Source organism: Mesoplodon densirostris, chromosome 4, assembly GCF_025265405.1.
Source record: "Mesoplodon densirostris isolate mMesDen1 chromosome 4, mMesDen1 primary haplotype, whole genome shotgun sequence".
Taxonomy (NCBI): Eukaryota; Metazoa; Chordata; class Mammalia; order Artiodactyla; family Ziphiidae; genus Mesoplodon; species Mesoplodon densirostris.
Window position 1 is genome coordinate 5141863 of NC_082664.1, and position 27339 is coordinate 5169201.

Consider the following 27339-nt stretch of genomic DNA (forward strand, 5'->3'; position numbering starts at 1 on the left):
GAAATAGACTACTTATGCTCTGTGTTGGACCTCAGAGTTTCAGACATGTTTTCATCGCTCAGGACTATTCCTGAAACGATCATCATACTTGGTCCATGAATATGTCTCTGTTCTTTGTTCATTTCTATTTGTTTATTGACTGATCAAATAATCCATTCACAAACATTTTTAAACTCTATTATCTGCAAAACCCAAAAAGAGTATGATATCCCTACTGTGTAAATAGTTCAATTTCATATCAATGAAACTCTTTTTTGAATTAGGTGCTGTTTTCATTTATTTATTAATCATTTAATGTTTCATCAAATTCTCTATTTCTTATTGAGCTTGGCCATCTACTATTCTGTATGGAAATTTTGAACTTTACCCTTAATACACACAGTCACACACACACATGCACGCAAACACAGAAATCAACAAAACCATGAGAAAAAATGATTAAATATTTCTTAATATATCTTTATTGGAGTATAATTGCTTCACAATACTGTGTTAGTTTCTGTTGCACAACAAAGCAAATCAGCCATATGCATGCACATGTCCCCATATCCCCTCCCTCTTGAGCCTCCCTCCCATCCTCCCTACCCCACCCCTCTAGGTAATCGCAAAGCACCAACCTGATCTCCCTGTCCTATGCTGTTGTTTCCCACCAGCCAACTATTTTACATTCGGTAATGTATATATGTCAATGCTACTCTCACTTTGCCCCAGCTTTGCCCTCCCACCCCACATCCACAAGTCCATTTTCTATGTCTACCTCTTTATTCCTACTCTGCATCTAGGTTCATCAGTACTTTTTTTTTTTTAGGTTCCATATATATGGGTTAGCATACGGTATTTGTTTTTCTTTCTGACTTACTTCACTCTGTATGACAGGCTCTAGGTCCATCCACCTCACTACAAAACTCAATTTCGTTTCTTTTTATGGCTGAGCAATATTCCATTGTTTACATGTGCCACGTCTTCTTTATCTATTCAGCTGTTGATGGACATTTAGGTTGGTTTCATATCCTGGCTATTGTAAATAGTGCTACAATGAACATTGTGGTGTATGTCTCATTTTGAATTATGTCTTTCTCAGGGTATATGCCCAGTAGTGGGATTGCTGGGTTGTATGGTAGTTCTATTTTTAGTTTTTTAAGGAACCTCCATACTGTTTTCCATAGTGGTTGTATCAATTTACATTCCCACCAACAGTGCAGGAGGGTTCCCTTTTCACCACACCCTTACCAGCATTTACTGTTTCTAGATTTTTTGATAATAGCCATTCTGACCGGCATGAAGTGATACCTCATTGTAGTTTTGATTTGCATCTCTCTAATAATTAGTGACGTTGAGGATCTTTTAATGTGTCTGTTGGCCATCTGTATGTCTTTCTTGGTGAAATATCTATTTAAGTCTTTGGCCCATTTTTTAACTGGATTGTTTTGTTTTGTTTTTTTTGATATTGAACTCCATGACCTGTTGTATATTTTGGAGATTAATCCTTTGTCTGTTGTTTCCTTTGCAAATATTTTCTCCCATTCTGTGGGTTGTCTTGTTGTCTTGTTTATGGTTTCCTTTTCTGTGCAAAAGCTTTTAAGTTTCATTAAGTCCCATTGTTTATTTTTGTTTTTATTTCTGTTACTCTAGGAGGTGGGTGAAAAAGATCTTGCTGTGGTTTATGTCAAAGAGTGTTTTTCCTATGTTTTCCTCTGAGAGTTTTATAGTGTCTGGTCTTACATTTAAGTCTTTAATCCATTTGGAGTTAAGTTTTGTGTATGGTGTTAGGTAGTGTTCTAATTTCATTCTTTTACATGTAGCTGTCCAGTTTTCCAGCACCACTTATTGAAGAGGCTGTCTTTTCTCCATTATATGTTCTTGCCTCCTTTGTTGTAAATTAGGTGCCCATATGTGTGTGGGTTTATCTCTGGGCATTCTGTCCTATACCATTGATCTATAGTTCTGTTTTTGTGTCAGTACCATACTGTCCTGATTACTGTAGCTTTGTGGTATAGTTTGAAGTCAGGGAGCCTCATTCCTCCAACTCCGTTTTTCTTTCTCAAGATTGCTTTGGTTATTCAGGGTCTTTTGTGTTTCCATACAAATTGTAAAATTTGTTGTTCTAATTCTGTGAAGAATGTCATTGGTAGTTTGATAGGGATTGCATTGAATCTGTAGACTGCTTTGGGTAGTATAGTCATTTTCACAATATTGATTCTTCCAACCAATTGATCGGAAGGTCAACTGATCGCCTCCTTAGGCAGATTTATTCCTAGATATATTATTCTTGTTCTTGCAATGGTAAATGGGAGTGATTTCTTAATTTCTCTTTCTGATTTTTTGTTGGTGGTGTATAGGAATGCCAGAGATTTCTGTGCATTAATTTTGTATCTTGCAACCTTACCAAATTCATTGATTAGTTCTAGTAGTTTTCTGGTGGTATCTTTAGGATTTTCTGTGTATAGTATCATGTCATCAGCAAACAGTTACAGTTTTCCTTCTTCTTTTCCAATTTGTATTACTTTTATTTCTTTTTCTTCTCTGACTGCTGTGATTAGGACTTCCAAAACTATGTTGAATAAGAGAGGTGAGAGTGGACATCCTTGTCTTGTTCCTGATCTTAGTGGAAATGCTTTCAGTTTTTCACCATTGAGTATGATGCTTGCTGTGGTTTTGTTATATATGGCCTTTATTATGTTGAGGCAGGTTCCCTCTATGCCCATTTTCTGGAGAGTTTTTATCATAAATGGGTGTTGACTTTTGTCAAAAGCTTTTCTGCATCTATTGAGATGATCATGTGGGTTTTATTCCTTATTTTGTTAATGTGGTGTATCACATTGATTGATTTGCATATATTGAAGAATCCTTGCATCCCTGGGATAAATCCCACTTGGTCATGGTGTATGATCCTTTTAATATGTTGTTGCATTCTGTTTGATAGTATTTTGTTGAGGATTTTTGCATCTATGTTCATCAGTGATATTGGTCTATAATTTTCTTTTTTTGTGACATCTTTTTCTGGTTTCAGTATCAGGGTGATGGTGGCTTCGTAGATTGAATTTGGGAGTGTTTCTGCCTCTGCAATTTTTTGGAAGAGTTTGAGAAGAATGGTGTTAGCTCTTCTCTAAATGTTTGATAGAATTTGCCTGTGAAGCCATCTGGTCCTGGACTTTTTTTTGTTGGAAGATTTTTAATTTAATTCAATTTCACTACTTGTGATAGGTCTGTTTATACTTTCTAATTCTTTCTGGCTCAGTCTTGGAAAATTGTACCTTTCCAAGAATTTCCATTTCTTCACGGTTGTCCATTTTATTGGCATATAGTTGTTTGTAGTAGTCTCTTATAATCCATTGTATTTCTGCACTGTGTGTTGTGATTTCTCCTTTTTCATTTTGAATTTTATTGATTTGTATCCTCTCCCTTTTTTTCTTGATGAGCCTGGCTAAGGGTTTATCAATTTTGTTTATCTTCTCAAAGAACAAGCTTTTAGTTTTATTGATCTTTGCTATTGTTTTCTTTGTTTCTATTCCATTTATTCCTGCTCTGATCTTTATGATTTCTTTCCTTCTACTGACTTTGGATTTTCTTTGTTCTTCTTTCTCTAGTTGTTTTAAATGTAGAGTTAGATTGTTTATTTGAAATTTTTCTTGTTTCTTGAGGTGAGAGTGTATTGCTCTAAACTTCCCTCTTAGAACTGCTTTTGCTGCGTCCCATAGGTTTTGGTCATTGTGTTTTTATTGTCATTTGTTTCTGTGTATTCTTTTATTTCTTCTTTGATTTCTTCAGTGATCTTTTGGTTATTAAATAGCACACTGTTTAGCCTCCATGTATTTGTGTTTTTTACAGTTTTTTTCCTGTAATTGATTTCCAGTATTATAGCTTTGTGGTCAGAAAAGATGCTTGATATGATTTCAATTTAGCAAGGCTTCATTTGTGACCCAAGATGTGATCTATCCTGGAGAATGTTCCATGTGCACTTGAGAAGAAAGTGTATTCTGTCACTTTTGGGTGGAATGTTCTATAAATATCAATTAGATCTATCTGGTCTGTTGTGTCATCTTAAAGCTTGTGTTTCCTTATTTATTTTCTGTTTGGATGATCTGTCCATTGGTATAAGTGGGGTGCTAGGGTGCTAAAGCCCCTACTATTATTGTGTTACTGTCAATTTCTCTTTCATGGTTCCTTTACATTTGCTGTAAAGATGGTTTGCTCGTGCTGAATTCTCGTAGCTTTTGCTTGTCTGTAAAGCTTTTGATTTCTCCATAGAATCTGAATGAGATCTTTGCTGGGTAGAGTAATCTTGGTTGTAGGTTTCCCCTTTCATCATTTTAAATATGTCCTGCCACTCCCTTTTGGCTTGCAGAGTTTCTGCTGAAAGATCAGCTGTTAACCTTATGGGGATTCCTTTGTATATTATTTTTTGTTTTTCCCTTGTTGCTTTTAATATTTTTGCTTTGAATTTAATTTTTGTTAGTTTGATTAACATGTGTCTTGGTGTGTTTTCCCTAGGGTTTATCCTGTATGGGACTCTCTGTGCTTCCTGGACTTGGGTGACTATTTCCTTTCCCATGTTAAGGAAGTTTCCAACTATAATCTCTTCAAATATTTTCTCAGACCCTTTCTTTTTCTCATCTTCTTCTGGGACCCTTATAATTTGAATGTTGGTACATTTAGCATTGTCCCAGAGGTCTCTGAGATTGTCTTCATTTATTTTCATTCTTTTTTCTTTATTCTGCTCCACCATTTTGTCTTCCAGCTCACTTATTCATTCTTCTGCCTCAGTTATTCTGTTATTGATTCCTTCTAGTGTATTTTTCATTTCAGTTATTATGCTGTTCATCTCTGTTTCTTCTTTAGTTCTTCTAGATCTTTGTTAAACATTTTTTGTATTTTCTCAATTCATGCCTCCATTCTACTTCCGAGATTCTGGATCATCTTTACTATCATTACTCTGAATTCTTTTTCAGGTACATTGCTTATTTCCTCTTCATTTATTTGGTCTTGTAGGTTTTCACCTTCGTCCTTCATCTGTGACATATTTTTTTGCCGTCTCATTTTTTTTTTTTTATGAGTGGGACTGTGTTCCTCTCTTACTGGTTGTTTGGTCTGAGGCTTCAAACACTGGAGTTTGTAGGCTATTGGATAGAGCTGGATCTTGGTGCTGAGATAAGTAACTCCATGAGACCTCACTCCAATGAATATTCCTTGGGGTCTGAGGTTCTCTGTTAGTCCAGTGGTTCAGACTCAGAGCTCCCACCACAGAAGCTTCAGTTGACCCCTGGCTTGTGAACCAAGATCTTGCAAGCCGCCTGGGGCAGCAAAAAAAAAAAAAAAAGAACAATAGCAAAGTAAGAAAATTAGACTAGGAAACTAACAGATGTATTAGAAAAAATATAAAAATAAAAATATAGATGAGGGGCTTCCCTGGTGGCTCAGTGGTTAAGAACCCACCTGCCAATGCTGGGGACATGGGTTCGAACCCTGGTCCGGGAAGATCCCACATGCCACGGAGCAACTAAGCCCATGCACCACAACTACTGAGCCTGCACTCTACAGCCTGAGAGCCACAACTACTGAGCCCACATGCCACAACTACTGAAGCCCGCGCACCTAGAGCCCATGCTCCGCAACAAGAGAAGGCACCACAATGAGAAGTCCATACACTGCAATGAAGAGAAGCCCCTGCTCACCACAACTAGAGAAAGCCTGTGAGCAGCAACAAAGATCCAACACAGCCAAAAATAAAAACAAATAAATTAATTTTTTAAAAAATATATATTGAGGGCTTCCCTGGTGGCGCAGTGGTTGAGAATCTGCCTGCTAGTGCAGGGGACACGGGTTCGAGCCCTGGTCTGGGAGGATCCCACATGCCACGGAGCAACTGGGCCCGTGAGCCACAACTGCTGAGCCTGCGTGTCTGGAGCCTGTGCTCTGCAACAAGAGAGGCCACGATAGTGAAAGGCCCGTGCACCGTGATGAAGAGTGGCCCCCGCTTGCCACAACTAGAGAAAGCCCTCGCACAGAAATGAAGACCCAACACAGGGAAAAATAAATAAATAAATAAATATTTTAAAAAAAAAAATATATATATATATATTGATATATATAGATGAATCAACAACCAGAAGGTACATCAGTACCACAGTAGTAAAAAGGAGGAGGGAAAAGAAAAAAAAGGGGGGGGGAAGGCCTTCACTTTGGAGGGTGGGACCTAAGCAAGGGCGAGGTTTGGGCAGTGGGTGGGGCTTATGCTCAGGACCCACAGAGCTGGAAAAGGTCCTGGGGGCTGTGGGTGGTGGGGCTTAGGATCAAGGAACAGAAGGGGCCCCGGCATGCCCCCCCCCACCCCTGGTCTCAGAAGGCAGGGTACCTCACCTGGGAGCCCAGGAGGCTTCTTGGGCTCGAGTGGGTGGGGCAAATGCCCTCCTCTCCTCTCCTGCTCCTCCCATCTGGGATGATCCCTCCCTCCTGCCTCTCCTGATCTCCCAATCCTCTCTCCTATGCCCCCAAGGACCTATGCAGCCTAGATGGGGCTTTGGAGGGCAGGGGATCGGCCTGGGAGCTCAGCAGGCTCCCTGGGCCCCAGTGGGTAGGGCAATTGCCCTCTGCTCCTCTCTCACTCCTCCTGGATGGCTCCTCCTGCCTGCCTCTCCTGATCTCCCCAGCCTCCCTCTTATGCCCCCAGGACCCATGTGGCCTGGATGGGGCGTTGGAGCCGGGGTACCAGCTTGGGAGCTCAGCAGCCTCACTGGCCAGAGTGGGCCAAGCGATTGCCCTCCGCTCCTCTCCCGCTCTTCCTGGAGAGTCCCTCCTGCCTGCCTCCCCTGATCTCCCTGGCCTCAGGGACGCTGACCCTGTCTGGCCTCCACTTCTCCTCCCCTTTCAGTCCCCCTACATCTTACTGGTTCACTTTGGGGTTCCTCCCATCTCCTTGGGCGTCAGAGTCCCCACCAGCGGCCGGCAGGCACCCTACTTGTGGGGAGACACTAACTCTGCGTCTTCCCACACTGCCATCTTGACTCTGCCTCCCATGATTAAATACTTTTTAATAAAAAACAATCACCTGAACCAAGACAAGAAATTTGATTATTACTGACATTGGTCTTTCTACTTCTAACAAACATAGAGATTCAGTCATGAGGCACATCATCATGGAATAAGGCTTAATTACAATTTTAACACTCTATAGATTGAAAATGCAACAAACACATGAAATAGATAATGTCTCTAGAAAATTCTCATATCACTATATCTCTCTCATATTTATTATCAGGTTTCATACATGCATTAATCAGTAGAAACTTTCATATCAATTACTTGTTTATCAATAGGATAAAAATTGCCAACTTTAATTATATTCCAAACATACTATTAGCATAGTAATTACTCTTAGAAAACAGAGCAAAAGAAAGCCTAAGAATTAAATGATGCTAACCTGGTCTCCTGGCTCCTAAAAAAAGATGCCACCCAAGGCAGATGCCCAAAGAAAAATCCTTAGATTAGCTTTGAATAGGACATCAAAGTTACAAACACAAATTCAACTTTCATGACCCATAAGCCACCAAGAGTAATCAGCCATACAATGTTAACTTCTGTGACCTCAAGTATTTGGGCATTGTTTATTGAATAATTCAATACATCACAAAATAATTGAGAGTGCTATTAAACACAAAACCTAAGGAGAATCATGATATCCCTATTCTGTAAATAGTTCATTCTCACAGCAATGAATCTCTTCTGTGAATTACAATGCTGCCTTTGTAGTAATCAACTATGTAGTAATGTAGCTATGTAGCTATGTAGTAATCAACTAATGCTTGAAAAATGCAACATTTAAAACTGAGCTGCATTGGCTTTATGTTATCCTATATGGATATTTCTAAAAATAAACTGAGTGTACACTCAGAGGAAGGAAAAAAACTGAAAGAAAGGCAAGAAATTAGATTATTGATTACATGGGTTCCTGCAGTTATATGATGCATCACCATGGAATCGATCTGTTATGGCCCTTCCTTCTCTTTGTTTATTACTACATTGTTTACTGATTGAAGAAATAAATCTCTCATAAATATTGAAAAACCTATTAATCACAAAACCTAAGGGCAGTCATGATATCCCTCTTATCAAAAGAGTTCATTTTCACAGCAGTGCACCTCTCCTGTAAATCATGGTGCTGGTTCTGTGTTGATTTGTTTTGTATTGTTTTGATTTGTTTGTTTTTTCCATCAGGGCAGTAATCAATTAATGTTTCATAAAATGTAACATTTATCACTGAGCTGCATTGGCCTTACTTTTCCTGTATGTATCTCTCCAATAATACACTCAATGCACACACAGAGGGACAAAAAAATAACAGAAACCATGACATGAAATTTATTACCCACATGGGTTCCAGCAATAATAAGGTGCATCACCATGGAATACTGATAGCTTAATCAGCCCGAACGTGTCCATTTTAATCAGTAGAAAGCACAGTCAATGAAACAAAAAAGAGAAAGAAAAAGGAAACTCTATGGACACTGATGCTTTCTTTCCAAATTTAGAGTTCTCAATATTCACGAATGGATCAGTCTTTCATAATGTAGAGATTTTTCTTCTTCTACAATCAAAAATACCCTGAAACTTGAGAGTGCTCCAGAACAATAAAATTGACTCTTAATTATTCACATCTAAATGATGCTTGGTCAAACAGTTGACCTCCTAGGTCCATTTGTTATTAACGGTCATAACTGATGGAAATATTTAGGATTGCTTCTTGCCGAACTCCATGTGTCCACAGTAGGCAATAAGGGACCTTTTCTTCTTAATCTACTATTTATATATTTTGAAGTGTTCTATCACTGATCGATTAATAGTATGAAATATAAATTGAGTAATGCAAAGTAGGAGCATGATTTTATATATTCTGAACATCTGTCCAAGGGAAGAAATCAATGTAGAAAACAAAGTATGTATCCTTTCTTGGATCTCAGGATTCCAGATACTTATAGTTCCTTGGCCATGCCTCATCCTCTACCCAACATCATCGTTGGTCCCCTTGGGTCCAATTTTAGTTCATTCATTGATACATCACTATCAATTAAATCATTACATCATTGATATTAATGAAAGAAAGACACGAAAAACCAAAACCCAAGAACAGTATACCCACGAATATCCCTAATTTCTCTCCAATCATTATCACCATACATGAGATCTCTTTCCTTAATGCATTTCCAGGATCTAGATGATCACTTCATCAGCATAAGCTATCATGTCTTGTTTTGAAATGGGCCATATCATCAACCCTTTAATATATATCGATGACTTTTGAGAATACAATGAAAACACTAAAACCAATTCCCCAAACCAAGGCAGAAACCCTGGCCATAACTCACCTGGGTCTCTGTCTCATAGCAACCTGAGAAGGAGGACCATGATCACAGTGGAGGCTGAAATCACCTTGTGCTTCTATTCTGAAAAGTACCAAACAGAGAATGTGTCGACTCAGATTGAGACTTTCTCCCCATGGACAGGCAGATTTGTTGACTGATGCTTTCACAGGCTCAATTAGCATAACCAAAGAAAACACATGAGAAGAAAGACCACATTTCTTTTGTATTGGACCTCAGAGTTCCAGACACATATTATTCGTCATCAATGACTCATACGCTGGCATTTCTCATCGACGATCCAGAAAAGATGACTTTCTCTTATTCTATGTTTCACTGACTCATGTGTGAATTCACTAAGGCCAATTTTGACACTCTAGGGTTTGCAAAACACACCGGGGCCTCGATATCACTCACCTGTCTCTAGAACCATTCTTACATCATTATATCTCTCTCATATTTACTATCTGGTTTTTGCTTCACAACAGTTCCTTGTTTATCAATGGGATAAAGAGTCCCTCCTTTAATTTTCTTTAACCTATTTTGTTAGCATAGTCATTACTATTAGTGAAAACACCCACCCCCGGATTAGGAACTAGATGATGCCTACATGGGTCTCCTGGCTCCTATGACCAAGATGCCATCCTATGCTGGCGCTCAAAGAATAATCCTCCTGAGGTCCAGTGCGTCCAGCCTGAGGAGTATAAAGCAAAGCAGAAGATAAAAATGGTGGAGACACTCTCCACTCATCACTGCTTCCAAATTCACATCGTTATTTAGGCAATAGCTAATGTAGCAGATGTGTGAAATCTGTTGAAAAAAAACCACTTCAATCTTGCTGCTGTGCCAGAATATGAGGGGTGTCTACCGATTCTCCTGCCCCCCTCCTCCTTGCCCTAAGTGGTAACAGTCGTGTGCTATGGCTTTCCAATTGAAACTCAGGACTTCCTTGACATAGTAATGGTATAGCTCATCTCCACCCATATTTCCATGATTGGAGATTGTTTTCTGCCATTCATCTTTATTTTTATTCATATATTTATGAAGAGAGCCTCAGTTTTTCAGTTGTATGAACAGAATGAAAAGGCATGGACACAAAGACTACAAAGAAGCACCTCATTCATTCCTGACCTCAGTCCCTAGGGTCACTTGCAATAGCACAACGGACTAGATTCCATTTGCATTGGACCTCAGAGTTCCAGACACGTATTCATCGTACACGACTCATATGCCACCAGTAGTCATCATCAATCCAATAGTGTCCCTCCTTCTCTTCACGTATTTCTACATCGTGTACTGATTGAGGTAATAAATCTCTCATAAATATTGAAAACCCATTAATCACAAAACCTAAGGGCAGTCAGGATATCCCTCTTCTCTCCATAGTTCATTCTCACAGGAGTATTCTCTCCTGTAAATCACGACGCTGGTTTTGGGTTGTTGTGGTTTGGTTTGGTTTGTTTTGCTTTGCTTTGTTTTTTTCATGGGGCAGTAATCAATTAATGTTGCATAAAATGTAACATTTGTCACCAAGCTGCACTGGCTTTCTGTTTTCCTATAGGGATCTTTCCAAAAATACACTGAATGCAACACAGAGCGACAAAAAAATAAGAGAAACCATGACATGAAATTTGATTATTACTCACATGGGTTCTGGCAATGATAAGGCACCATCACCGTGAAATACTGATAGCTTGCTCAACTCGAATGTGTCCACTTTAATCAGTAGAAAGAACAGTCGATGATAGAAAAGAGAGAGAGAGAAAAGAAACTTTATGGACATTGATGCTTTCTTTGCAGATTTAATGTTCTCAGTCATGGAGAATTGATCACTCTTTCATAATGCAGAGATTTTTCTTTTTCTACACACCAAAATACCCTCAAACTTCACAGCGACCCAGAACAATAAAATTGACTCTTAATTATTCACATCTAAATGATGCTTGACCAAAACGTTGACCTCCTAGGTCCATTTGTTATCAATGGGCATCAGTGGTGGTAATCTTTAGGATTACTTATTGCTGGAACACGTGTCCAATGTAGGCAATGATTGACCTTTTCTTCTTAATATACTATTTACATACTTTGAACCATTCTATCACTGATCGATTAATAGTATGAAATCAGAATTGTGTAACCCAAAAAAAGGGCCTGACTTTATATATGCCGGACATCTGTCCATAGGAAGAAACCAATGTAGAAAACAGAGTATGAATCCTTCTTGGCCATCAGGCTTCCAGATACTTATGGTTCCCTAGCCAGGCCTCATCCTACACCCAACTTAATCGTTGGTCCCCTTGGGTCCAATTTTATTTCATTCATGGATACATATCAATTAAATCATTACATCAGTGATACTAATGAATGAAAGCCATGAATACCCAAAACCCAAGAACAAGACCCGCGAATATCCCTAACTTCGCTCCAATCACTATCACCATACATGAGATCACTTTCCTTAATGAACTTCCAGGATCTAGATGATCACTTCTTCAGCATAAGCTCTTATGGCATGTTTATCAACAGGCCTTCGTCAACCCTTTTATATATATCGATGACTTTTACAAATACAATAAAAACACTTAAACAAATTCCCTAAACCAAGACAGGAGGAAACCTGGCCATAGCTCACCTGGGTGTCTGTCCCATAGCAACCTGAAAAGGAGAAACTTGATCATGATGGAGGCTGAAATCTCCTTGAGCTTCTATTCTGAAAAGTACCAAACAGAGAAGGTGATGATGAGATGGAGACTTTCTCTCCATGGATCTGCCTATTTGTTGATTGATGCTTTCATTGGCTCAATTCACATAACCAATGAAAACCAATGAGGAGAAAGACCACATTTCTTTTGTACTGGACCTCAAAGTTCCAGACACATATTATTCATCACTGATGACTCATACGCTGGCATTTATCATCATCGATACAGAAAAGATGACTTTCTCTTCATTCAATATGTTTCACTGATTCATGCATTACTTCACTAATGCCAATTTTGACACTCTAGGTTTTGCAGAACCCAGCAAGGCCTCTATATTGCTCACCTATCTCTAGAACTATTCTCACATCATCATCTCTCATATTTATTATCGGATTTTGACCCAAGGGGACCAATGATGAAGATGGGTAGAGGATGAGGCATCAGCAAGGAACCATAAGTATTTGGAGGCCGGATGGCAAAGAAGGATACATACTCTGTTTTCTACATTGATTTCTTCCTATGGACAGATATTCGGAATATATAACATCATGCTCTTATTTTGGTTACTCAGTTTAGTTTTCATACTATTAATTGATCAGTGACAGAACCCTTCAAAATAAGTAAATAGTGGATTAAGAAGAAAAGGTCAATTATTGCCTACTGTGGACACATGTGCTTCAGCAAGAAGTAATCCTAAGGACTGCCACCAGTGATGCCCATTAATAACAAGTGGACCTAGGAGTTCCAGTGCATATGGAACCTAGTCCGTTATCCTATTGGAAGTGACCCTAGAGGTCAGGAATGATGAGGGGCTTCTTGGTGGTCTTTTTATGCATGCCTTTTCATTCTGTTTAACAATTGAAAAACTGAGGCTGTCTTCATAAATATATGAATAAAAAAAATTAACGACGGCAATTACCAGTCACGGAAATATGGGTGGAGGTGAGATATACCCTTAATATATTAAGGAAAGCCTGAATTTCAATTAGAAAACCATGGCACATGACTGTTATCACTAGGGTAAGGAGGAGCAGGCCAGGATAATGGGTAGAAAAACTTCATAATATGGCACACTGGCAAGATTGAACTGGTTTCTTTTCAACATATTTCACATATCCACTGTATTAGGAATTGCCTAAATAACAATGGGAATGTGGAAGCCGGGATGAGTGGTGAGTGTCTCCACCATTTTTATCTTCTGCTTTGCTTTATACTCCTCAGAGTGGATGCACTGGACCAGAAAAGAGGCTTCGTCCTCGAGTACCAGCCTAGGATGGCATCTTGGTTATCAGTGTTTTGCTTCACAACAGTTCCTTGTTTATCAATGGGATAAAGATGCCATTCTTTAATTTTCTTTCACCCATTTTGTTAACATACTCATTACTTTTAGTGAAAACACCCATCCCCAGACTAGGAACTAGATGATGCTCACAAGGGTCTCCTGGCTCCTACAACCAAGATGCCATCCTAGGCTGGCACTCAAGGAACAATCTTCATTTCTGGTCCAGTGCGTCCACTCTGAGGTGTATAAAGCAAAGCAGAAGATTAAAATGGTGGAGACACTCTCCACTCATCCCTGCTTCCACATTCACATCGTTATATAGGAAATCCCTAATGTAGTGGATATATGAAAGCTTTTGAAAAGGAACCACTTCAATCTTGCCTCTGTGCCAGAATATGAATGTTGTCTACCACGTCTCCTGGCCCCCTCCTCATTACTGTAAGTGGTAACAGTCCTGTGCCATGGCTTTCTAATTGAAATTCAGGCTTTCCTTGACATATTAATTGTATATCTCATCTCCACCCATATTTCTGTGATTGGAAATTGTTTTCCATCATTCATCTTTAGTTTTATTCATATATTTATGAAGAGAGCCTCAGTTTTTCAATTGCACAAACAAAATGAAAAGGCATGAACACAAAGACTGCAAAGGAGCCCCTCATTCATTCCTGACCTCAGCCCCTAGGGTCACTACCAATAGGACAATGGACTAGATTTCATTTGCATCGGACCTCAGAGTTCCAGACACGTATTCATCATACACGACTTGTACGCCACCAGTAGTCATCATCAATCCAATAGTGTCCCTCCTTCTCTTCACGTATTTCTACACTGTGTACTGATTGAGGCAATAAATCTCTCATAGGTATTGAAAACCCTATTAATCACGAAACCTAAGGGCAGTCATGATATCCCTCTTCTCTCCATAATTTATTCTCACAGCAGTGTGTCTCACCTGTAAATCACAATGTTGATTTTGTGTTGTTGTGGTTTGGTTTGTTTTGTTTTGCCTTGTTTTTTTCATTGGGGCAGTAAGCAATTAATATTTCATAAAATGTAACATTTATCACTGAGCTGACTGGCCTTCTGTTTTCCTATAGGGATCTCTCTAGTAATACACTGAATGCATACACAGAGGGACAAAATAATAACAGAAACCATGACATGAAATTTGATTATTATTCACATGGTTCCTGCAATTATAAGATGCTTCACCATGGAATACTGATAGCTTCATCAGCTCGAACATGCCCACTTTAATCAATACAAAGCACAGTCGATGAAACAAAAGAGAGAGAGAGAAAGGAAACTCTATGGGCATTGATGCATTCTTTCCAGATTTAATGTTCTCAATCATGAGGAATTGGTCACTCTTTCATAATGCAGAGATTTTTCTTTTTCTACAAACAAAATTACCGTCAAACTTGAGAGCACCCCAGAACAATAAAATTGACTAAATTATTGACATCCACATGAAGCTTGGCCAAACAGTTGACATCCTAGGTCCATTTGTTATTCATGGTCATCACTGGTGGAAATATTTAGGATTACTTTTTGCTGGACCACATGTGTCCACAGTAGGCAATAATGGACCTTTTCTTCTTAATCTACTATTTACATATTTTGAAGGGTTCTATCACTGAACAATTAATAATATGAAATATAAACTGAGTAACAAAATAAGAGTGTGATTATATATATTCCAAACATCTCTCCATAGGAAGAAATCAATGCAGAAAACACAGTATGTATCCTTCTTGGTTCTCAGGCTTCCAGATACATATGGCTACTTGCCCATGCCTCATCCTCTACCCATCTTTATTGCTGGTCCCCTTGGGTCCAATTTTAGTTCATTCACTGATATATCTCTATCAATTAAATCATTATTGATACTAATGAAAAACACAAACACCCCAAACCCAAGAACAAGACCTGCGAATATCCCTAACTTCTCTCCAATCATTATGACCATACATGAGATTTCTTTCATTAATGAATTGCCAGGATCTAGATGATGACTTCTTCACCATAAGCTCTCATGGCTTGTTTTTAAATGGGCCATGATCAACCCTTTAATATATATCGATGTCTTCTGAGAGTACAATGAAAACACTTAAACAAATTCCCCAAACCAAGACAGGAGCCCTGGCCATGACTCACCTGGGTCTCTGTCCCATAGAACCTGAAAAGGAGAACCTTGATCAAAATGGAGGCTGAAATCACCCTGAGCTTCTATTCTGAAAAGTACCAAAGAGAGAAGGTGATGATCGAGATGGAGACTTTCTCTTCATGATTCTGCAGATTTGTTGACTGATGCTTTCATTGACTCAGTTAGGATAACCAATGAAAATCGTATGAAGAGAAAGACTACATATCTTTTATATTGGACCTCAGAGTTCCAGACACATATTATTTGTCATTGATGACTCATACACTGGCATTTATAATGATCAATCCAGAAAAGATGACTTTCTCTTATTCTATATGTTTCACTGATTCATGCTTTAATTCATTAATGCCAATTTTGACACTCTAGTGTTTGCAAAACCCACCGAGGCCTCAATATCGCTCACCTGTCTCTAGAACCATTCTCACATCATCATATCTCTCTCATATTTATTATCGGGTTTTTGCCTCACAAGAGTTCCTTGTTTATCAATGGGATAAAGATGCCCTCCTTTAACTTCCTTTCATCCATTTTGTTAGCATAGTCGTTACTTTAGTGAAAACACCCACCTCCAGACTAGGAACTAGATGATGCTCACACAGACCTCCTCACTTTTACAACCAAGACACTATCCTAGGCTGATGCTCAAGGAAGAATCCTCATTTCTGGTCCAGTGCATCCACTCTGAGGAGTATAAAACAAAGCAGAAGATAAAAATGGTGGAGACACTCTCCACTTATCCCTGCTTCCACATTCACATCATTATTTAGGCCATCCCTAATGTTGAGGATATGTGAAATCTGTTGAAAAGGAATCTTCGATCTTGCCGCTGCGCCAGAATATGAAGGTTGTCAACCATTTCTCCTGACCCTCCTCCTTACCCTAAGTGGTAACAGTCATGTCTTGTGGCTTTATAATTGAAATTCAGGCTTTGCTTGACATATTACTGGTATATCTTTTATTTAAAAACATCTTTATTGGAGTATAATTGCTTTACAATGGTGTGTTAGTTTCTGCTTTATAACAAAGTGAATCAGTTATACATATACGTATGTTACCATATCTCTTCCCTCTTGCGTCTCCCTCCCTCCCACCCTCCCTATCCCAACCCTCTAGGTGGTAACAAAGCACTGAGCTGATCTCCCTGTGCTATGCGGTTGCTTCCCACTAGCTATCTATTGTCTCCACCCATATTTCCCATAATTGGAAATTGTTTTTTTTTTTCGTTCACCTAATATTTTAAAATTTTTATTTGGGTATAATTCAGCATAGTTTTGGAAGCCCTAACCACTGGTATCAGAGAAGAAAAGAATTAAAAGTGATCCAAATTGGAAAAGAAAATGTAAAACTGTCACTATTTGCCGATGATATTATACTATACATATAAAATCATATATATGATACTGGAAAACTAGTACAGCTCTTCAATGAATTTGGAAAAGTTGCAGGATTCACAATTAATACACAGAAATCTCTTGCATTACTATACTCTAACAATGAAAGTTCATAAATAGGGATTATGGAAACAATCACATTTACCGTTGCATCAAAAAGAATAAAATAGCTAGGAATAAACCTTCGTAAGGAAGCCAAAGACCTGTAATTATAAATCTATAAGATGCTGATGAAAGAAATAAAAGATGACACAAACAGATGATGAGATATGCCATATTCTTGGATGAAAGAATCAATATTCTGAAAATGGCTACATATCCAAAGATATCTATAGATTCAAGGCAATCCTTATCAAATTACCAATTTTTTTTCAGAATTAGAACAAAAACTTTACAGTTTGTATGGAAATATAAAAGACCATGAACAGCCAAAGCAATCTGGAGAAAGAAAAACAGATCTGGAGAAATCAGGCTCTCTGACTTCAGGCTCTTCTAGAAAGCTATAGTCATCAAACAGTATGGTACTGGCACAAAAACAGAAATATAGATCAATGGTACAGGATAGAAAGTCCAGAGATAAACCCATGCATTTATGGCCACCTAATCTATGACAAAATTGGCAAGTATACATATACAATGGAGAAAAGACAGTCTCTTCAATAAGTGGTGCTGGGAAAACTGGACAGCTACATGTTGAAGAATTAAATTAGAACACACCCTAGCACCATACACAAAAATAAACTCAAAATGGATTAAAGACCTAAATGTAAGGCCAGATAGTGTAAAACTTTTAGAGGAAAACATAGGGAGAACCCTCTGTGACACAAATTGCAGCAAGGTCTTTTTTGATCCATCTCCTAAACTAATGAACATAAAAACAGTAATAAACAAACGGGACCTAATTAAACTTAAAGGCTTTTGCACAGCAAAGGAAACCATTAACAAATTGAAAAGAAAACCCTCAGAATGGGGGAAAATATTTGCAAACCAAGCAACTAACAAGGGATTAATCTCCAAAATATACAAACAGCTCATGCAGCTCTGATTCATTTTGTTGTGCAGTGGAAGGTAACACAATATTGTAAAGCAACCATGCTCCAATACATATTAACTTAAAAAAATAATAAATAAATAAATAAATAAATAAATAAATAACAACAACCCAATCAAAAAATGGGCATAAGATCTAAATAGAAATTTCTCCCAAGAAGGTATACATTCACCTTTATTTTTAATTACATATGTATTTATAGATTCTCCCATTTTCTTATTTTAATAATAGAATGAAAAATATGAACACAAGACCAAAGTAAGCTCCTCATTTATTCCTGCCTATAGGATGCCTTCTTGAGTTGAGAATGGAATAGATTAATGTAATATCGGACCTCAGAATTCCAGACAAGTATTCACTGTATACCACTCATATTGATGACCAGAAATCATCATCGATCTAATATTGGTCCTTTTTCTATGTACACATATTTTTTTTGATTAAATAAAAAATTCACTAATTATTTTTAGCAGTACAATTCAAGAAAAAATACAAAAAGCCTTCATCTATATAGAATAATTATTACTTAAATATATGTCTCTCATTAATACATTGTTTTCTATGTATGTATTAATCCATATAGTGGTTTTTATATCCATACTCAACACCGAGATGCAGCCTCCTTCTTTACTTATATTCCTAACTTCTTATTAAATACATTGAATTACTTTAATAAAACCATAGAGGAAAGAACTTCTACTATGACTCACAGTAATCTCCATCTCCTATTTCGCAGAGGCAAACCCATAGCTCATATCCATGGACGATTTTAAATCACGTCTAGTGACTTCATTCTGAGGTGTACGCAACACAGAAGATGATAAAAATATTCAGACTTAATCACCACTATCTTTGTTTTCTGCATTTCTGTTACTCAGTATTTATGTTTTTATTACTTTTTCTCTATAAATTTTTTACCTTGTTAAAAGAAAATCTCAGTCTTTTGTCTGAAGCAGAACAATTAAACTCTTGCTTATGCATGTCTTCCTATCTAACCTTGGCCAAACAGGTGACCCTCACCCATTTACTTAATGGGCATCAGTGTTTTCAATATTTATTAATAGTATCTTTTGTCTCGCTTCACACTGTTTTTCCTTATGTTCATCTATATTTGCTAAATGGTTCATTATAGATCTATTAATAATAACAACTCTGTCTATGAAATCCATACAAAAATGTGATCTATTTATATTCCTGTCATCTCTCTATAGAAACAGTTTCACCAGAAGGAAGAGACTACTTATGGTCTGGGTTGGACCTCAGAGTTTCAGACATGTTTTCATCATTCAGGACTCTTCCCGTCACAATCATCATCACTGGTCCATCACTGAGTCTCTTTTCTTCCATCATTTCTATATGGAAGAATAATAAAGTAATATATGGTTCACTAAACATTCCAAGAATAACACCCTTCAATACCCCTAACCTCAGTTTACAGAATCATTTCCCATTAAGGGTCCATCTCTTCCAATTTTCGACCTCAATCCTGCCCATTATCTATTATTCAAAAGAATATTTCTTATATTTATCATTGAACCATGAGTAAGTTTTTGATTAATTTAATACTTTTTAATACTTTTTACTCTTTTCTTTGTTCGTTTCTATTTGTTTATTGACTAATTGAGTAAGTCACTCATAATAATTCTAAAATTATTAGTCACAAACCCAAGAAGAGTCATGATATTGCTAACTGTAAATAGATCATTCTCACAGCAACATACCTCTTTTTAAATTATATGCTATTATACATCTATGCATTAATCAATTAATGTTTAATGAAGGTCTATATTTATCACTGAGCTACACTGGCCTTCTGTTACTCTATATGGAAGTTTCAAGTAATACACTGAATACAAAGGGGAAAAAAATCACTGAAACTAAGATGAGAAATTTGACTATTACTCACATTTGTCTCTGTGCTTCTAATACAGAGATATAATCATAAGGTGCATCACCATGGAATAATGCTTCATCAGCACAAACGTCCATTTTGAACAATATAAAGCACAGTCAATGAGAAAAAAAGAAAAGAAAATTTATCTCCATTGACTCTTGCATTCTACATTTCTTTTACCCAGTCATTTAGGAATTTATAACTTTTTCATAATGTAGAAATTGTTTTCTCTTAACAGAAAGAACAACCTCATACTTAAGACTGACTCAAAACAATAAAATTGACTCCTAATTGTTCAAGTCTATCTGATACCTGGCAAAAGTGATGACACCCTTGATCCATCTATTTCATAATGGTCATCAGTGCTGGAAATTTTTATTAATATTTCTTGTCTCATCATAGATGTTCATAATGAGAACATAATTTATCTTTTCTTTGTAATCTATTATTTATGTATCTTTAATAGTGCTCTCATTGATCTAGTAATAATTTTAAAACTTAATCGAAGAACTTGAAAATTATACATTCCTAACATCTGTCCATAGGATCAAATAAACATGAAAATAGAGTATGTATTGTCTTGGACCTCAGGGTTCCAGATACTTATTATTCATCATCTGTGCCTCAACCTCTACCAATCCTCATCATTCGTTCATTTAAGCCCAATTTTAGTTCATTCATTTATATATTTGTATCAATTAAATCATTACTTCATTGATAGTAATAAAATAAATATATGATTAACAAAAGCCAAAGAACAAGACACTCCAATATCCCTAACTTCTCTCTAATCATTACCAAAATAGATTACAACTCTTTCATTAATGAATATCAATGTTATACAATATCAATTCTTAAAAATAAATTTATTTATTTATTTTTGGCTGCATTGGGTCTTTGTTGCTGTGCTCAGGCTTTCTCTAGTTGTGACAAGTAGGGGCTACTCTTCGTTGTGGTGTGCGGGCTTCTCATTGCAGTGGCTTCTCTCGTTGCGGAGCACAGGCTCTAGGCACACAGGCTCAGAACTTGTGGCTCGTGGGCTCTTGAGCACAGCTCAGTAGTTGTGGCACACAGGCATAGTTGCTCTGCAGCATGTACGATCTTCCAGGACCAGGGCTGGAACCCGTGTCCCCTGCATTGGCAGGCAGATTCTAACCACTGCACCACCAGGGAAGGCCCTACAATATCAATTAATCAGTATAAGGCTCCAGGTCATATTTATCAATGGGCTATTACTAACCTGTTGATTGCATTTATTACTTTTTAGAATACAATGAAAACACTTAAGTAAATTACCCAAACCAAGAGAGGAACGTTGGTCATTACTCACCTGGGTCTCTGTCCTATGCCAACCTGAAAATGATAATCTTGATCACAATAGAGGTTGAAATCACTTTGAACTTCTATTCTGAAAAGTATCAAACAGAAGGTGATAAAAAGATTGAGACTTTCTCTCCATTTGTCCACATGTTTATTGATTCTTTATTGCTTCAATTATAATAAAGAATGAAAATGCATGAAGAGAAAAGACATTTCTTTTGCATTGGACCTCAGAGTTCCAGAACGTATTCATTGTACACGACTCATACGCCACCAGTAGTCATCATTGATCCAATACCATACCTCTTTTCACTCATTCATTTCTATATTACTTATTGCTCAATTCATAATTCAGTAATTATAATTTTTTAAATGGTTATTCATTGGAACCACCAAAGAGCTTAGAAATCTCTAATATATATTTAGAATCATTCTCATGTCAACATCTTTCATTAATTACTCTCATTTTTCATTTTATGAATGAATCAATATAGTACTTCATATTAATCCCATATTTCACACTGGGCCATTTGGATTTCATTGATTATATTTCAAAACTTGCAATAATACAGTCAATAGCCTTAAATAAAATATTGAAACTAAGGCCAAAATTTGTCTATTACTCACATGGTCTCCACAGTCCTAACACGTGAATGCAACCAGAGCTCTCAGGACCATAGAAGAATACTTCAACCAGCTTAAGTGCTCCCATTCTAAGGAGTACAGAGCAGAAAAGATGATAAAAAATTTCAGACCTTATCTCCATTGATCCTTGTTATCCACATTTCACTTACTCATTTAAGCATTCATTAATTTTTCATAACATAGTATTTTTTCTCTTAACAAAAGAAAACCTTAAACTTGAGACTCTGACCCAGAGCAACAATGTTGACTCTGACTTACCAGTGTCTGTATGATCCTTTCAGCAAAAGGGCAAAACACTTATTCGTTTATTGCTTAAAGGGCATGAATGTTTTCTATTTTATTAATAATATTTCTTGCCTGACCACATATGTTCCTAGTGAACAATGCTTTGCCTTCTTCTTTTTATGTGTTTTTTTACATTTTTTAATGGCTAGATTGCTGATTTATTATTAATAATATGTCTAAATCTATTAATCCAGAATAGGAATACAATGTTTGTATATTCCTAACATTGACCCATGGGGTCATTTATAACAGAAGATAGGCTAGATTTTGTGTTGTGTGGAATCAGGGTTACAGACACATGGTATTCACCATATATGACTCCTATGCTTCTAGTCATGGCCAACGGTCCAGGAGAGGCACTTTTCTCTACTGTCCTCTACATTTGTTTATTAATTAATTCACTATTATTTAAATAAACATAAATCAAGGACTTCCCTGGTGGCCCAGTGGTTGAGAGACCACCTGCCGATGCAGGGGACACGGGTTCAATCCCTGGTCCGGGGAGATCCCACATGCCGCAGAGGAACAAAGCCCATGCGCCACAACTACTGAGCCTGCACTTTAGAGCCTGCAAGTCACAATTACTGAACCCGCACACCCGAGAGCCCTCATGCCGCAACTACTGAGCCCATGTGCTGCAACTACTGAAGTCTGTGCACTCTAGGACCCGCGTGCCACAACTACTGGAGCCGCATGTCTAGAGCCCGTTCTCTGCAACAAGAGAAGCCACCACAATGAGAAGCCCGCGCACCACAATGAAGAGTAGTTCCCACTCGCCGCAACCAGAGAAAGCCCGTGCGCAGCAACGAAGACCCAACAAAGCCAAATAAATAAATAAATAAATCACACAAAAAATTATGTGTAAGAGTCCTGAATATCCCTAACATTTATCTATACAATCATTTCCCCTGACACTCAACTCTTTCATTAACTGAACTCAGTGTTTCATATATGGATTAATCATGTTGTTTTGTATCAATGGTATTTGACATTAGCATGCTTGGACTTTTTTATTATATTTAATTTTTTAAATAATATCTTTTAAAGTAATAATTTTTAAAAATACGGCTCAATCCAAGACAAGAACATTGACTACTACTCACATTGTTCTCCATCCTCCTAACACAGATGCAACCATAGGGCTCCTGTCCATGGAAGATGCTTAAATCAGCTCAAGGGCATCCATTCTGAGAAGTACAGGTCAGAGCAGATAATAAAATATTGAGGACTAATCTCCATTTATCCTTGCTTCTGCATTTCACTTTTAGTGACTTAGACAATCGTTAGTTTGGAGTATGTTTATTTCATTTTCTCTTAAAAAAATGAACTTAGAACTTGTCCCTGACACAGAAAATGAGCAGTGACTTACAGTAAGTAATCTTACTGATTACAGTAAGTAATCTTACTATTGTCTGTATTATTCTTAGCCAAAGATTTAACAGTTATGCACCATTTGTTTCTCTTTGGACTTCACTGTTTTCAAATTTATTAACAGTATTTCTTGCATGACCACATATTTTTATAATTGGATAAGGATTCACCCATTCAGCTTTATTTATTTACATATTTGGTTTTTGATTATTTCATTTCTCCAATTATAACAGTAAAGTGAAAATGCATGAATGAACACAAAGAATAAACAAGATCTTGTATATTCCTGACTTTTATCTATAGGATCTTTACAAACAGAGTTAATGCATTAGATTTCTTTTTGCTGGATCTCAGAGTTTCAGACACATATTATTTATCATCCTTGATTCAAATCATCAGTCATCATCATTGGTCCAGGATTGGCTCAATTTCTCTTTGTTCATTTCTAAATTGTTTATTAATTCATTACTTCACACTAATCATACAGTAACTACTCTTAAGCAAACCATCCAAACCAACACGAGAACTTTGATTATGACTTACAGTGGTCTCCATGCTTCTAATGTACAGATGCAACCAAAGAGCCTGTGATCATGGAAGATGGTTAAATCCCTCAAGGGTGTTCACTCTGAGGAGTATAGAGCAGAACAGTTTATTTAAAAAAAAAAAGTTAGGACCTTATCTACATTGGTTCTTCCTTTCCACATCACTTACTCCAATTTTTTAGGTATTCATTAATTTTTCATTATATATACACATTTTTTCTATTAACAAAGAGAACAACCTCAACCTTGCAACTGATCCAGAATAATGAAACTGACTGCTAATTATCTATGTCTACATGATCCTTAGCCAAAGAAGTAACACCCTTGATCCATTTATTTCTTAAAGGGCTTCACTGTTTTCAATATTTATTAATAATATATCTTGCCTCACTACATATGTTCATGATTGAATAATGCTTCATTTTCACTTTTATCTTTCTCTAATGGTTCTATCTATGATCCATTAATAATGATGAATCTAAATCTATGAATCTAATATAAGAACATGACCTTTGTATATTTCTGACAGTTGTCTATATGATCATTTCCAAAAGAAGGATTGAACACATTATGTTGTGTATTGGATCTCAGCATTTCAGACACTTATTTTCATCATCCACTGATGATGAAATAAGTGTCTGAAATGCTGAGATCCAATACACAACATAATGTGTTTGATGTCACCAGTAGTCATATGTCATATGTCACCAGTAGTCATCAATGTCATGCTATTCCATATTAGGGTGTCATTTTCTTCACTGGTGTTTGTATTGATTAAACTATTAATAATTATTAATTCTTTGATAATAATAAAATAAGTATATAATTCACACAAAAAAACCCAAGAGCAAGATTCTACAGTCTGTCTATACAATCATTTCCCACATGGATCATATCTCTTCTGTTATTCAATCTCAGTGTTACACATTATGGATTAATCAACATGTTTCATACACATTTATCATTGACAACAGTTAACTTTTTGATTTAAGAATTTTTAATAATACCATGAACACCCTTAAACGAAGACCCAAACCAAGACAAGATCTTTGACCATTACCTACCTTTGTCTCTTTCCTGACAGAGGCAGTACGGTAACCTTGATCATGGTGGAAGCTGAAATCAGCTCCAGTATCTGTTCTGAAGAGTACCAAGCAGAGAAGGTAATAAAAAGATTGAGACATTCATGCCATTAATCCATACTTTCTACCATTCATATACATAGTAATTTAGGTATTTATTAATTTATAGTAATATTTATTTATTTTTCTCTTAATCAATCAAACATCAACCTTACTCTGCTACTGATTCTTTTATAACAATATTTTTTAAGTCTATGGCCACAAGTCCAAGAAAAAGATCCTTGCATATATGTGACAAATGTCTAATGGAACATGTCAAACAGGGTGAATGTACTAGATTCTTTTTAAGTTGGACCTCAGAGCTCCCGACACGTAATATTCACTGTATATGACTCATATGCGCCAGTCATCATCATTGGTCCATAACTTACCCTTATTCTTCATCTTTTGTTTAATTCAATCATTCACAAATAATAACAAAATAAATTCATGTAAATCACAAAAACCTAAGAAGTTTCTTGAAAATTCCTAAGATCTGTCTATAGAATTATTTCCCACAGAGACTAGATCTCTTTCTCTATTTGACCTCAATGTCTAATATATCAATTAATCAACCTCATGCTTCATGTCAACACCAGCTTCATTATCAGGCTATGGTTGGCCTTCTGTCATTATATTTCATAGATACTTTTTTTCTGGCTGCGCAACATGTAGGATCTTAGTTCCCCAACCAGGGATTGAACCCTCGCCCCCTGCAGTGGAAGTGCAGAGTCTTAACCACTGGACCACCAGGGAAGTCCTTGATAGTGAATGGCATTAGTCGCCTCGACAAGAAATTTAATTATTACTTAGGCTGGTCCACATACGTACATGCAAACGTAAATTTTTTGATCACAGGGATCATGGCAGAACCTTGAACAGCATTCAGTACCCACCCTGAGGAGTACAAAGCATAGCAGATGATAAAAAGATTGAAGCATTATTTCCATTGATCATTGCTGTCCACATTTCATTTTCTTAGGCATTTAAATATTTACTAAGTGATGTTAATAATTCTTTGTCTCATCTCCTAAAAAAAGAGAACCTTGAACTGACTACTGATCCAGAATAGTAACATTGACTATATATTATCCCTGGCTATGTGATAGTTAGCCAAAGAGGTAATAACCTTTACCCAATTACTTCTTTTATTTTTTTAATACAACTCAAGTAAATTTATTACATAAAACAAAAATATGACAAGGCCAAGTAAAATGAAGGCTCAGTGTTTGGTATAAGTGAAAAAATTATTCATGAAAATTCAAGATAGGTCAAATGCTACTAAAATACTTGCCAGAGAGAGGAGCTTCAAGATGGTGGAAGAGTAAGACGTGGAGATCACCTTCCTCCCCACAGATACATCAGAAATACATCTACATGTGGAACAACTGTTACAGAACACCTACTGAACGCTGGCAGAAGACCTCAGACCTCCAAAAAGGCAAGAAACTCCCCACGTACCTGGGTAGGGCAAAAGAGAAAAGAAAAAACAGAGACAAAAGAATAGTGATGGAACCTGCACCAGTGGGAGGGAGCTGTGAAGGAGGAAAGGTTTCCACACACTAGGAAGCCCCTTCGTGGGCAGAGACTGTGGGCAGCGGAGCGGGGAAGCTTTGGAGCCGCGGAGGAGAGCGATGTCACAGGGGTGTGGAGGGCAAAGCAGAGAGATTCCTGCACAGAGGATCGGTGTTGACCGGCACTCACCAGCCCGAGAGGCTTGTCTGCTACCCTTCCAAGGCGGGCGGGGCGGGGAGCTGAGGCTCGGTCTTCGGTGGGAGCGCAGGGAGAGGACTGGGGTTGGCGGCGTGAACACAGCCTGAAGGGGCTAATGTGCCACAGCTAGACGGGAGGGAGTCCGGGGAAAAGTCTGGACCTGCCACAGAGGCAAGAGACTTTTTCTTGCCTCTTTGTTTCCTGGTGCGCAAGGAGAGGGGATTAAGAGAGCTGCTTAAAGGAGCTCCAGAGACGGGCACGAGCCGCGGCAATCAGCGCAGACCCCAGAGACGGGCATGAGACGCTAAGGCTGCTGCTGCCGCCACCAAGAAGCCTGTGTGCAAGCACAGGTCACTGTCCACACCTCCCCTCCCGGGAGCCTGTGCAGCCCGCCACTGCCAGGGTCCCGGAATTCAGGAACAACTTCCCCGGGAGAACTCATGGCGCGCCTCGGGCTGGTGCAACGTCATGCCGGCCTCTGCAGCCGCAGGCTCGC

At 37.6% G+C, this 27339-nt stretch overlaps 14 non-coding genes across 14 annotated transcripts; all 14 read right to left on the reverse strand.

Annotated features, from left to right (window-relative positions):
* Positions 1–24: 24 nt before the first annotated feature.
* On the reverse strand, positions 25–96 carry LOC132489654 (small nucleolar RNA SNORD113/SNORD114 family). The gene has a single exon (XR_009532047.1). It is a non-coding gene; the product is annotated as a small nucleolar RNA SNORD113/SNORD114 family (small nucleolar RNA).
* A 7396-nt stretch (positions 97–7492) lies between these two features.
* Positions 7493–7564, reverse strand: LOC132489650 (small nucleolar RNA SNORD113/SNORD114 family). Its single transcript, XR_009532044.1, has one exon. It is a non-coding gene; the product is annotated as a small nucleolar RNA SNORD113/SNORD114 family (small nucleolar RNA).
* A 2018-nt stretch (positions 7565–9582) lies between these two features.
* On the reverse strand, positions 9583–9657 carry LOC132489604 (small nucleolar RNA SNORD113/SNORD114 family). The gene has a single exon (XR_009532005.1). It is a non-coding gene; the product is annotated as a small nucleolar RNA SNORD113/SNORD114 family (small nucleolar RNA).
* Positions 9658–10536: 879 nt separating this feature from the next.
* LOC132489591 (small nucleolar RNA SNORD113/SNORD114 family) lies at positions 10537–10608 on the reverse strand. Its single transcript, XR_009531992.1, has one exon. It is a non-coding gene; the product is annotated as a small nucleolar RNA SNORD113/SNORD114 family (small nucleolar RNA).
* A 1599-nt stretch (positions 10609–12207) lies between these two features.
* Positions 12208–12282, reverse strand: LOC132489611 (small nucleolar RNA SNORD113/SNORD114 family). Its single transcript, XR_009532009.1, has one exon. It is a non-coding gene; the product is annotated as a small nucleolar RNA SNORD113/SNORD114 family (small nucleolar RNA).
* A 1780-nt stretch (positions 12283–14062) lies between these two features.
* Positions 14063–14134, reverse strand: LOC132489599 (small nucleolar RNA SNORD113/SNORD114 family). Its single transcript, XR_009532000.1, has one exon. It is a non-coding gene; the product is annotated as a small nucleolar RNA SNORD113/SNORD114 family (small nucleolar RNA).
* A 1586-nt stretch (positions 14135–15720) lies between these two features.
* On the reverse strand, positions 15721–15795 carry LOC132489634 (small nucleolar RNA SNORD113/SNORD114 family). Its single transcript, XR_009532028.1, has one exon. It is a non-coding gene; the product is annotated as a small nucleolar RNA SNORD113/SNORD114 family (small nucleolar RNA).
* Positions 15796–18277: 2482 nt separating this feature from the next.
* Positions 18278–18351, reverse strand: LOC132489643 (small nucleolar RNA SNORD113/SNORD114 family). The gene has a single exon (XR_009532037.1). It is a non-coding gene; the product is annotated as a small nucleolar RNA SNORD113/SNORD114 family (small nucleolar RNA).
* Positions 18352–19201: 850 nt separating this feature from the next.
* On the reverse strand, positions 19202–19273 carry LOC132489633 (small nucleolar RNA SNORD113/SNORD114 family). Its single transcript, XR_009532027.1, has one exon. It is a non-coding gene; the product is annotated as a small nucleolar RNA SNORD113/SNORD114 family (small nucleolar RNA).
* Positions 19274–20423: 1150 nt separating this feature from the next.
* LOC132489629 (small nucleolar RNA SNORD113/SNORD114 family) lies at positions 20424–20498 on the reverse strand. Its single transcript, XR_009532024.1, has one exon. It is a non-coding gene; the product is annotated as a small nucleolar RNA SNORD113/SNORD114 family (small nucleolar RNA).
* An 888-nt stretch (positions 20499–21386) lies between these two features.
* LOC132489594 (small nucleolar RNA SNORD113/SNORD114 family) lies at positions 21387–21457 on the reverse strand. Its single transcript, XR_009531995.1, has one exon. It is a non-coding gene; the product is annotated as a small nucleolar RNA SNORD113/SNORD114 family (small nucleolar RNA).
* A 912-nt stretch (positions 21458–22369) lies between these two features.
* Positions 22370–22443, reverse strand: LOC132489653 (small nucleolar RNA SNORD113/SNORD114 family). Its single transcript, XR_009532046.1, has one exon. It is a non-coding gene; the product is annotated as a small nucleolar RNA SNORD113/SNORD114 family (small nucleolar RNA).
* Positions 22444–23807: 1364 nt separating this feature from the next.
* On the reverse strand, positions 23808–23880 carry LOC132489630 (small nucleolar RNA SNORD113/SNORD114 family). The gene has a single exon (XR_009532025.1). It is a non-coding gene; the product is annotated as a small nucleolar RNA SNORD113/SNORD114 family (small nucleolar RNA).
* Positions 23881–25440: 1560 nt separating this feature from the next.
* LOC132489620 (small nucleolar RNA SNORD113/SNORD114 family) lies at positions 25441–25514 on the reverse strand. The gene has a single exon (XR_009532016.1). It is a non-coding gene; the product is annotated as a small nucleolar RNA SNORD113/SNORD114 family (small nucleolar RNA).
* Positions 25515–27339: the final 1825 nt, after the last annotated feature.